Source organism: Triticum urartu, chromosome 3, assembly GCF_003073215.2.
Source record: "Triticum urartu cultivar G1812 chromosome 3, Tu2.1, whole genome shotgun sequence".
Lineage (NCBI taxonomy): Eukaryota > Viridiplantae > Streptophyta > Magnoliopsida > Poales > Poaceae > Triticum > Triticum urartu.
The window spans coordinates 92794415-92805151 of record NC_053024.1 but is presented as its reverse complement, the minus strand read 5'-3'; the positions used below and the strand labels follow the sequence as shown (position 1 = coordinate 92805151).

The 10737-nt window shown below is 44.2% G+C and overlaps 1 long non-coding RNA gene across 10 annotated transcripts; it reads right to left on the bottom strand.

Annotated features, from left to right (window-relative positions):
- Positions 1-3716: 3716 nt before the first annotated feature.
- LOC125543052 lies at positions 3717-7120 on the bottom strand. Of its 10 annotated transcripts, XR_007298253.1 has the most exons (6): positions 6702-7119; positions 6067-6579; positions 5883-5979; positions 4878-5126; positions 4674-4761; positions 3717-3943 (listed from the first exon to the last, which is right to left on the bottom strand). It is a non-coding gene; the product is annotated as an uncharacterized LOC125543052 (long non-coding RNA). The 10 variants fall into 10 exon arrangements; XR_007298249.1 differs by having other exon boundaries at positions 4878-5979; positions 6702-7120; XR_007298247.1 differs by having other exon boundaries at positions 4878-5979; positions 6353-6579; positions 6702-7120.
- Positions 7121-10737: the final 3617 nt, after the last annotated feature.

Below are 10737 nucleotides of genomic sequence, written 5' to 3'. Positions count from 1 at the left end.
CCTATGGAGGGCCATGGTCACTACAACGTTTGGGCGAGTTGGCCCCCGTTTGAACGATATAGCATATTCAAAGAATTATTCTACTCTATACTATCACCTCTAAAAAACATACACTATACAATAAAGAGACTAAGGCATATAAACGTAGAATAATCCTACACTATACAATAAAGAAATTACAGCCGATTATACCCACTAGGCATTATGGTTCGGCACCAGTGATAATAAAGCATACACAAACAGCAAATTACATACACTGGGCAAATACAGCTCCTATATCATGGACACGCATCAACATAACTTACCATTTGAACTATAATCTCTTCAGAAAATAGGATCGGCCGGATTTAGATAGCACAAATTTCAGTCTGCAAAATCTCCAATTCCTTCATTGTTACCTCAGTGTCTTGTTTCATTTTTTGACTCCTGCATCTAATACCTGCATGTCCAGTCTCAACTTGTTGATTGTACGTTGAGAATCATGTACACGTTGTCTTTCCACCTCTAGTTGATGCTCGAGAACATCAGCACATTCCAATTCCAATCTATAATCATTCGATAATGGCCATTCCGCACTGCTCGCATATCTTTGTGTTGATGTCACTTCATCCTGAAATGTTTCTGTAAGTACACATGACTAGGGCAAAAATATAGTTACAACAGTGAAGTGAGCAAGACATACTATTTTGTACATGGCAAAACAGGACTAACAATAATGTTACACGTCATGAAGCATAAGGAGATGATATTTTAAAAACTATAAAAAAGGTAGTATGTGCAGCCTACATACAGAAATCTGTCTTAGCTCACTAGAGGAACATGATGTCGGGGCCCAATCCAAAACACAGACAAGTTACAAATTTAGACAACACGTTGCGTAGAAGTAAGCAAGCAGTTGGCCATTTTGTAGCTTAATTAAAGTCTTAGGGAGCATAATGAACAGTAGAGGGTTTCATACAAGCATACTACAGCAAGCGAAACTATGCAATCATTAGCCTAGTATAAACTAGATTGTGAGCCTCATGCAATAATAGTTCGTTAATAGACTTCAAAGCTTCAGGAACACTTCGGCAGAGTAATTAAATGGTAAGGCCTTTAATTATGTCAACTAATAGTTATACAAGTACCCAACATCAGGCATCATTCTTTGGGCATCTCATTAACTGAGGACAAATAAAGCAATTGAAAAGAGCAAATTAACTATTCCTGAAACAAACAAGGAATTAAACTGTTGAGTTGGATACAGTGACTTACCTTAACAGGTTGAAGAGGCTCAGCGCAGCTCCTACTTCTTTTGCAAGGCTCCTTCCTAACATCTTGTACTTGGAAATCCTCAATTTTATCTTCATTGCATCCCCTCTCCAAGGTGACACAAACTAGTTACTCGTCTCCTTGGAAGATAAATATGCATACTTTCCTGTCTGTGAACACAAAAGGATGACATTATAACAAAACAACACCACATAATGAAACATGCCGCATCTCTTGCACTTGCACACAATGAAATGAGAATTTACTATGTCGGCACTGTAAAACTAGGCATACCTTTGAACTGGATCTCCAGGTACTCTTGGAGATCCTACTTTAGTGTACAGCCAAACCTTTACGTCACCTATGAGTTAGAAAAGGCCCCACTACAGCAGCCCTTAGTGTTTAAATCATTGACAAGCTCTGTTAGATTGTTAGATCACTACACCACAACACGATTGTAAGGGCAGGAAAACTACCGGGATAAGGCACTTACAAGGGCAGTGATACTGCCGGGAATGTTTTTCTCCCGGCAGATAGAACTGCCATGAGAACGGCTGCCGGGAATTGTAATTCCCGGCAGATAGGGATGTGCCGGCAGTTTTTATGCCATCATGTTCAAACTTCTCCCGGTAGTTCCTGTTCTCCCGGCAGATATTTTTTGCCAGCAATCAATAGGTTTCCTGGCAGATGATGGGCCAGTGGTGCCAAGTATCCCAATTAATAAGGCTATTACACTCTGGTGTTACATTTATTTCACATTTACATACACACCCCGATTCAAAAGATGACACATCCATTCAAATAAAGCAAAAAGATTATGTAGATGCACATCGCATATATATTATAAAGTCTGATCATCAAAGATTTTACAATGTAAGCAATTCATTGATTACACATGAAGACCCGACGCCCGTCGTGGATGGAGCTGCACGCGTGCCATGGAAAACAGGGCAAAAGCACAGAGGATTCCACGATCCGTACACGGACCAGTACACGTACCCAGAACGGGCCGTATGGGGACACGGGAAAAAAAGTTTTCCGAGAAGTCACCCCCTATCCCTCCCGGGCCGCTCGCGCGGGCAGCTCCGGAGGCGAACCCTAGCCCCCGAGCGCACCCCCTTCTCTGTGCCCCCCTAGCCGCCGCCACCGCCGGCGCCGGCGGTGGTGGCGGCGCCCGGCCGTGAAAGGCGGCGGGCGAGTTCCGCAAGCCCTGACGGGCCTTCTTCGCGCGGAGAAGGGCGTCTCGCGGGCGGCGCGGTGGCGGTTGGATTCCGGTGAGGTGACACACGGCGGGGAGCGCGGTGGAGAGGCGGAGCGCGGTCGCAAGGCGGTGCGGGCGGCTGTCTTCTTCGGGTGACGTGTTGGGAGCCGGAGGTTGCGGTGCCGGGTCCTGGTGGAGGTGGATCTCGGCCAGGTGCGGCGGCCGGGAGCGGCGGCCGGGATTCGCGGCGGTGGCTGGGACGTGCGGCACGCCTCCTGCTTTCGGCGGGCGTGGCTCGAGGAAGGAGCCCCCTTTTGGGGTGTTGGGGGCGGCGTGGTCTGGATCTTGCTGGAGGCCGGAGCGGGGTCTCGTGCAGGGCAGCTCCAGTGGGCACGCGCGGTCGCGGCGGGCGGCTCGGCGTGCCTGCTCCTTCCCTGCTGGGCCCTGAGCTGCAGCAGTGGCATGGATGGCGGCCAGGTGATGGTGTGGCCAGCCCATGCCTATGGGTGCAGTGGATCTGGGCGGCGCTGGAGGTCTGAAGCTGGAGAAGTGTTCCTTCGACCGTGCAGGTGCTGGTTGGTGGTACGCGTGCTCTCGGCCGTGTGAGGGTCGGTGTTCCGCGGCGGTTTGATCACGTTGGCGAGGTGTTGCGGCAGCGGCGGTGTGACCCCAATAGTTGGGCCTAATCTGTTGACAGAGGGTGGAGGTGGCAACGGTTCGGATGAAAATCATGCTCGTCTTCGGTCGGAGCTGGCAGCGACGACGCCCGTGGGTGTCGTTTCCCTCCTTGGAGGCGTCGCCGTGGTGTGTCGGCATCTCCCTTTCTTGATCGGGTTGTGGTCTTCGGGCGAAAGCCTTTGGTCCGTTGCAGGACCAACGATGGCGGCGGTGTGGCATCGTTCCTCTGTTGAGAGCATCGCAGGTGAAGACTTGGCTTGGGTACTGTTTGTGGTTCTTTGGTGCTTGCCGTTGTTCGAGCTGATCTTCATGGGCGCTATGCACGCAGCCACCGGCGTATCCAAGACAATGGCTTTCATGGGTCCAACCGAGTCCTGCTATCCACTCGCCGTCTCCTCTTAGGCATCCAAGGGTGGGTAGTGCGTTGGCAAGGAGTTTCCGGTTAGAGCTATTGCTTCGAGAAGGCCGGCATTTGTTGTGACGCGGCTAGATGATTGGTCTAGGACAGGCATTTTGTGTTGTGTTTGTATTTGTCGCGATGGAGTGTGGAGTTCGAGCTACACTTGCTGTTCGCAACAAGTTGTAGTTTCTTGTACAATATTTCTGCCTTCTATAAAAATATGGTACGCCTAGGCGTACTCTCGAAAAAAACATATGAAGACTTCCCTCATAATTTAGCATCTGTAGTTTCTAGACATTTGAGCAGTACAAGATGAAACAACCACAAAGAGTAAAGCCTATAAGTTCTGCGTGAGCTCACGGCATATGGTTAAGGCAAGGTATCTTGACGAATCTTACAGGAACATTTTCAACCTGGACAGGAAAAACCAAATGTCAAGTCATGTAGTATTAGAAAACATTATACCCATTACATTTATTATGATACTCAGAATCTACAAAAGTGCACCACCCCAACTTTTAGAAGAAAAATGGCTACATCATCAAGAAAATTTATCGACAAATTTCCCATCAAGGCATCAAGTGAATATTCGATTTAATAAGAAGCTAAAAAATGTCCGCAGTTTCAAGCCTGGGCACATGAATTAAGCACATCTAGTTGCCCTTCCTAGAAAGCATGACAACAGTTTCAGGTCTGGACAAATAATTAAACCCATAATGGCATGGTGAGATTGTCTCTGATATTAAGTTTAGTTTTCTGAAAGTGAAGACTCATCGAATTCTGTTTGAAAACACTACACATAAGACAAAATGGGAACAACGTTCAAGAAAAAGGAAGTGTCATCCACAACCTGTATGAATTTTTGACATCATAGGATCTAGTATTTTTGTATGAGCAGACAAAGGAAACTAGTACAGCAAATAAAATTCAAACGTTCTTCCAGCATTAACTAACAATTATAGAAACTAAAATGTTTGGTGTTAGGCTTAACTCAAAAGAACATACAGAGCTTTCTTACATGCATATATCATGATATTCAGGTGTGAGCTTCTGAGATGTCAAAGGAAATACAAGGACATTTTCAATGCTACTTTATATAGAGAGAAAAAGACAAGTCGGACACAAGAGAACCGTACAAAATACCTCTTTCACCAATCAGATCATAAAGTAGTATCATGATTCCTGAAGAACACACACCAACATGCAAATTAGATTGCAAGTAAAGATCAACCTGTAACCATTGCAGTGCTAGATACAGAAAATTAATCAAGAAATTCCAATGTTTAGTAGATACAACTCTACTGCAGATTAAAAGTTTACTTCTCAAATAATGATATAGATCTGTACCGAAGTGTAGTATCTTCGACCTTCAAATCTTACAACATTGTAAGAGCAGTATACTGTAAGTTTAAAAGCTAAATCATGTCCAGACTTTCATCTTACAACACCGTTATGTATGGCCTTGTTAGAGTGTAAGAACTAGACAAGACATTCAGGATGTTTTGTCAGATGGAAATGGTACGGCCTTGCTCCAGTTTACGCAGCAATACAATAGTCTTCCCAATTTTGTGAAAAAATGAATTAATGAGGAAAGCTCTGCAGAATGTACAATAAAATAAACTAAATAACCATCATAAATTCACATTGTTGGCTGCTATACACTATCAGTTGAAGACAACAGACAAGAGCTCAAAATGTCACCGAAGGCCGCTTATCTAGTCCACTATAATTAGAATCCACCATTATAAGTTGGTACAATTTATATTAAAACTTTGACATCTTTGTACTGGAGCTTGTTAATTGTAAAGCTCTTATCATTATTAAGCAAAGAACACGAGCTTGTTATTTGATTATAATTTGACATATTGTATACGAGCTTGTTGTTTATACTTTGATATCTAGTTAAGCAAAGAACAGCAAACACTTCGACATATAGTTTATTCACGTGAGATCCAACACCATGAAACTAAGTTGTTAAATAATCATATCATTTGCGCAAGGCCTATAAACGAAGACCTTAATTAAGTAGGACATGAACCAGAATGATCAGAATATCTACACACATACGTTTTGACTAGTACAGAATTAGCAAATATCCCAATTTCCTTCCATTCACAAGACTTCGAGATAGCTACTCAGTTTGTCTCGATGGTGTCCCCTTTTATTTCATCATTCTTTTCTGGAAAACCTTATAAGTGGTTAGCTACTCAGTCTGTCTCAATGGTGTTAACTATGTATGCAGTTTAAGTTCAATCAAAATGGAACCTGAGAGTGGCCCTGTTTTTCTAAAATGAACCAAAACAATGGGGCTTTAGAACAACAGAAAATAACATACTTTACATATATTATTACCTTAATTTAGGTTCAGTTTAAATGTCCCGATGCACCAATTTCTCCTTTGGATTGAAGATCTAACACAAGGTTACCTTTCTTGTATTGACATCTGAAACTGAAAACAATTTAACACATCAATATGCCTTGTTGAACATTTATCTAGTTGCATTAAGCCTAGCACATTAAGGATAAATTTCTATACTTCATATGTGTGCGACTCTCCTGTTCCTAAAAAAACTCCCATGTCAGGATAATCTTCCTAGTACAACAGCTTGCTGCATTCCTTTGAAAGATTAAATACCAACCATCATTATGAAGTTTCAGAGATGAACACAAAATCCTTAATTTGGTTTGTTATAAACTATAACCGAAGGATATAAGCATAAACACAGCAGTCAGTTAGCATATGCTAAATAATAACGGGAGAGGGATAAGTGATATTCAGATTCTTCCATGCTTGTCAAATTTGAAGGGATAAGTGAATGTACCAAAGACTGTAATTCGTACAGTAGGAATGTCAACTGAAAACAGAAATAGATGAGTATGGCAGGTAGGAATCATCAATTTTATCCTTCCCTAGATCACAGGAAGCAAATATTAGTTGGGCTCATATAACCAGCAACATGGAGAGACAACATAACCCTTACGATTGCTCAACCATGGGAGGCGGAACCTTGCTCAATTTTCCTTCGCATCTACGAGTCGCTTGGGGATCCTGCAAGCCGAGAATACAATGTTGGTAGCCATGTGCTACAGCGAGGGCGGATGGGAAAGAGGCCAAGACTGCTGTACGGGGAGGTAAGATAGCCAAATCAAAACTAAACCTAACTGGATTACCTCGTTTCATGCCAGATCTGGTGGAAGTTAGACGTCATCCTTGTGGACATCCTCACTCGAACAGATCCTTCCGCTGAAACACTTGAGCAACTCGAGCCTAGAGGAGCCTGGCGGAGGACCGTGTAGGAGGCTTGGCTGCTTGGGCGTTGCTGGAGGTCCGGCAATTGGTGGTCGGGGCGGCGGAGGGTGCTCGGCGGCATGGTCCGGGAGGAGTTGCAGTGGTGTGGCGGACGGTGGTCGGCGCGTGGTCGGGGAGGAAGCTGGCACTGGAGTGTGGCGAAGGGTGGTTGGCAGCCGCGTAGGGTGGGGGCGGCGGCGTGTGCTCGGGGAGGAGGCTAGGTTAGGGTGGTCAATTTGGGGATTTTGGTCTGAGTTGGAGTTTGGGGATTTTGCTTATTTGGAGCGAAAAGTTCCGCATCTCGCGCGCTCCCCCGTGTTATCCCGCGCCAATACGTATTATATTGGTTTGGCCCCACAAGTAGTCCCCAGCAGATAATATGCCATTATTTAGGTGTGCCGACAGATATTGTATCCTTGGAAATGGGTATTTGTGCCGGTAGTTTGAATGCCCTTATTGTTTGAGTTCTATCGGCAGTTTATTTGTCATTGGATACTTCTGCCGGTAGTAGAATAATCCCCGGCAGATGATTTGCCTCTATGATGGTACTTCTCCCGACAGTTAATTGCCCCCAATCAAGGGTTGTGGTGTAGTGAATCAAGAACAACAAGTAATCAAAGCAAACAATCATAGTATGGCTGGCTGATGCAAACAAGCAATTGAATAGATGTGTGAGCAAATCTTACATATCAAGAAAAAAAAGCAAAGAAGGAGGCTTAAAGACCATCACTTGACTGACCAGATTTAAGGGCCATTTAAACATCATGTGCAACATATGAACTAACATAAACATTGCATATTCCATATTCTACAATGGAATGCACATGTATTAGGTTATGCCATGTATGATGATGCCTAAATGTACACTATAGCAGGCAGGAGTGATTCATCATTGCACGCATAATTGAATTGCAGGTTAAGGGCCAGTTCTATTCCGCCTTTTCAGGGCTTATTGTCAAAATAAGCCATAAAAGATGTAAAGAAGTCATTTTGAGTTATGGGCTTAGGATTAACTAATTTCGCTTTGGAGGAGGGTGTTTCGGGTAGAACCTCACTAAAAATTGAAGGGAAGGGGAATAGTGAAATGACTCTGTTGTCTGCCTATATTACACTCAAAATACAACTGCTGACACTCGCGTCACACCTTACCCTGAAGTAAAAACAAACACGCAAGCGTTCATTGCCCTGCCCGCTTGCATCTCCTCTCCCCTTTCCCTCTACCTCAATCCCCTGCCTGCAGCACTAGGGTTCCTCCAGCGAGCCGTCGCCACTGGTCCCATCTTGCCTGGTCCTCAATGATGCTCTGTCCAGCTAGGCTACATGGCCGGCTGTAGGGAAAAATCTCCCTGGCAGCTCCTCCCTCTGGCGCCGCCCCTCATTCTCATGGTGTCTAGCAGCTGCTCCACCCGTGGTTCGTCCAACGCACTACATCGGCAGGCGCTGCACAACTACGGCTGATGCTACACTACGGTAGAAGGAACCTAATTCCCCCTCCGCACCTCCCAGGCCGTGGCCTTGAGGTGCTGTTGAAGGATGAGCTCATCCAACAAGGTGAGGATCTCCTCTGATTTTTTGCCAAATTTTCATTCTGATCCACTATACGATGAATTGCTATGAGTTGCTTCTGCTGCTGCTATATGATGCATTGCTATGAGCTGCTCCTGCTGCTGCTATATGATGAATTGCTAGGAGATGTTGCTGCTATATGATGAATTTCTATGAGCTGCTGCTGCTATATGATGAATTGCTATGAGTTGTTGCTGCTGCTATATGACGAGTTGCTATAAGTTGCTCCTGCTACTATTGTATGATGAATTGCTATGAGCTGCTCCTGCTAATGCTATATCATGAATTGCTATGAGCTGCTCCTGCTACTGCTATATGATGAATTGCTATGAGCTGCTCCTGCTGCTGCTATATGATGAATTGCTATGAGCTGCTCCTGCTGCTGCTATATGATGAATTGCTATGAGCTGCTCCTGCTGCTGCTATATGATGAATTGCTATGAGCTGCTCCTGCTGCTGCTATATGATGAATTGCTATGAGCTGCTCCTGTTGCTGCTATATGATGAATTGCTATGAGCTGCTCCTGCTGCTGCTGTATGATGAATTGCTATGAGCTGCTCCTGTTGCTGCTATATGATGAATTGCTATGAGCTGCTCCTGCTGCTGCTATATGATGAATTGCTATGAGCTGCTCCTGCTGCTACTATATGATGAATTGCTATGAGCTGCTCCTGCTGCTACTATATGATGAATTGCTATGTGTTGTTGCTGGTATATGATGAATTGCACACTGCTGCTGCTATCTACCTATCCCTTAATATAGCTAGATATGTGTCACACAAACTCCTTCTCCCTACTAGCAAGATGCCCATGCGTTGCACGGAACATCAAGATGCATGTGTATGAGTAGTTTATCTTGTGGGAGAAAATGATGAACGAGGGAATGCCTTATTGCAAATGCGAAGAGAGTTGTGGGTATATTTTTGCAAAATTGCCAAAGTTTCCTTCCTATCCGTCGGATATAAATCGGATGTCCTATATTGCAGGATGGCAGGAACACCATCATCACCAACTTTGTTTTTTATAAGAGTAGAGATATGTAAGTGTCACCGCCCCCCCCCCCCAACACACACACCCACACCCACACAACCACACACACACTTCCCAACACCTAAGGAGTAAGGTGACACCTCGATCTTGATACTAATCTATCGACTAGCTTCTCTCTCAAACACACACGCACACACACTACCCGACACCGAAGGAATAGGGTGGCACCTCGATCTTGATAGTAATCTATCTACTCCTCTTTCAAACACACACACACACACACTCGCTAGTTGTGCCTCTGTGCCTACCGGGAACACTCTCGATGCGTATTTCTCTCCCTCCCCCTCCCCCCACCCCAACAATGATAGCAGAAGGGCGACAACTCGATCTAATCGTAATCTGTCAATTGGTTTCTCTCTCGAACATTGTGTCTCTATGCCTCGCTTAGTAGCCCCTCGATAGGTAGACTTCTCGCGCGCGCACAGCTATAGTGACGATGACGCTGAATCCAGTGTGCCTCGTTTTTACCGGCCTCATGTGATAGTTTTCACCCTCTTTTCTGTTAATTAACAAGGCAACCTTTTCTTTGTTGCTACTAGTGAATCTGAAATCATTCGGGGCAGACATAAAATATATCATTCAACCCAATTATCGCAGTAACTATTTTAAAAGAAACTAGCTAGATGCCCGTGCGTTGCACGGAACATCAAGATGCATTGTATGAGTAGTTTATCTTGTGAGAGAAAAGGATGAACGAGGGAAGGCCGTATTTGCGAACGTGGAGATTGGTGTGGGTATATTTTTGCAAAATTGCCGTAGTTTCCTTCCTATCCGTTAGATATAAATCTGACGGCCTATATTGCAGGAGGGCACGCACACCATCATCACCAACTCTGTTTTCTACTCCCTCCATTCCTAAATATTTATTTTTTAGAGATTTTAACAAGTGACTACATATAGAGCAAAATGAGTGAATCTACACTCTAAAATATGTCTATATACACATCCGTATGTGGTAGTCCATTTGAAATCTGAAAAAGACAAATACTCCCTCGTTCCTAAATATAAGACCTTTTAGAGATTCTAATATAAACTACATACGGATGTATATAGACATACTTTAGAGTGTAGATTCACTCATTTTGCTCCGTATATAGTCTATAGTGGAATCCCTAAAAGGTCTTATATTTGGGAACGGAGGGAGTATTTAGGAACGGATGGAGTATAAGAGTAGACATGGAGATATATCTCCAGCATGGTCTACAATAAAAATGTGCTGGACTGGTTAGCGCCGGATGCTTGCAACGCGATGACATGAATTTGAATTTTGTCTTTAACTTTAGACTTTTATATTATATATT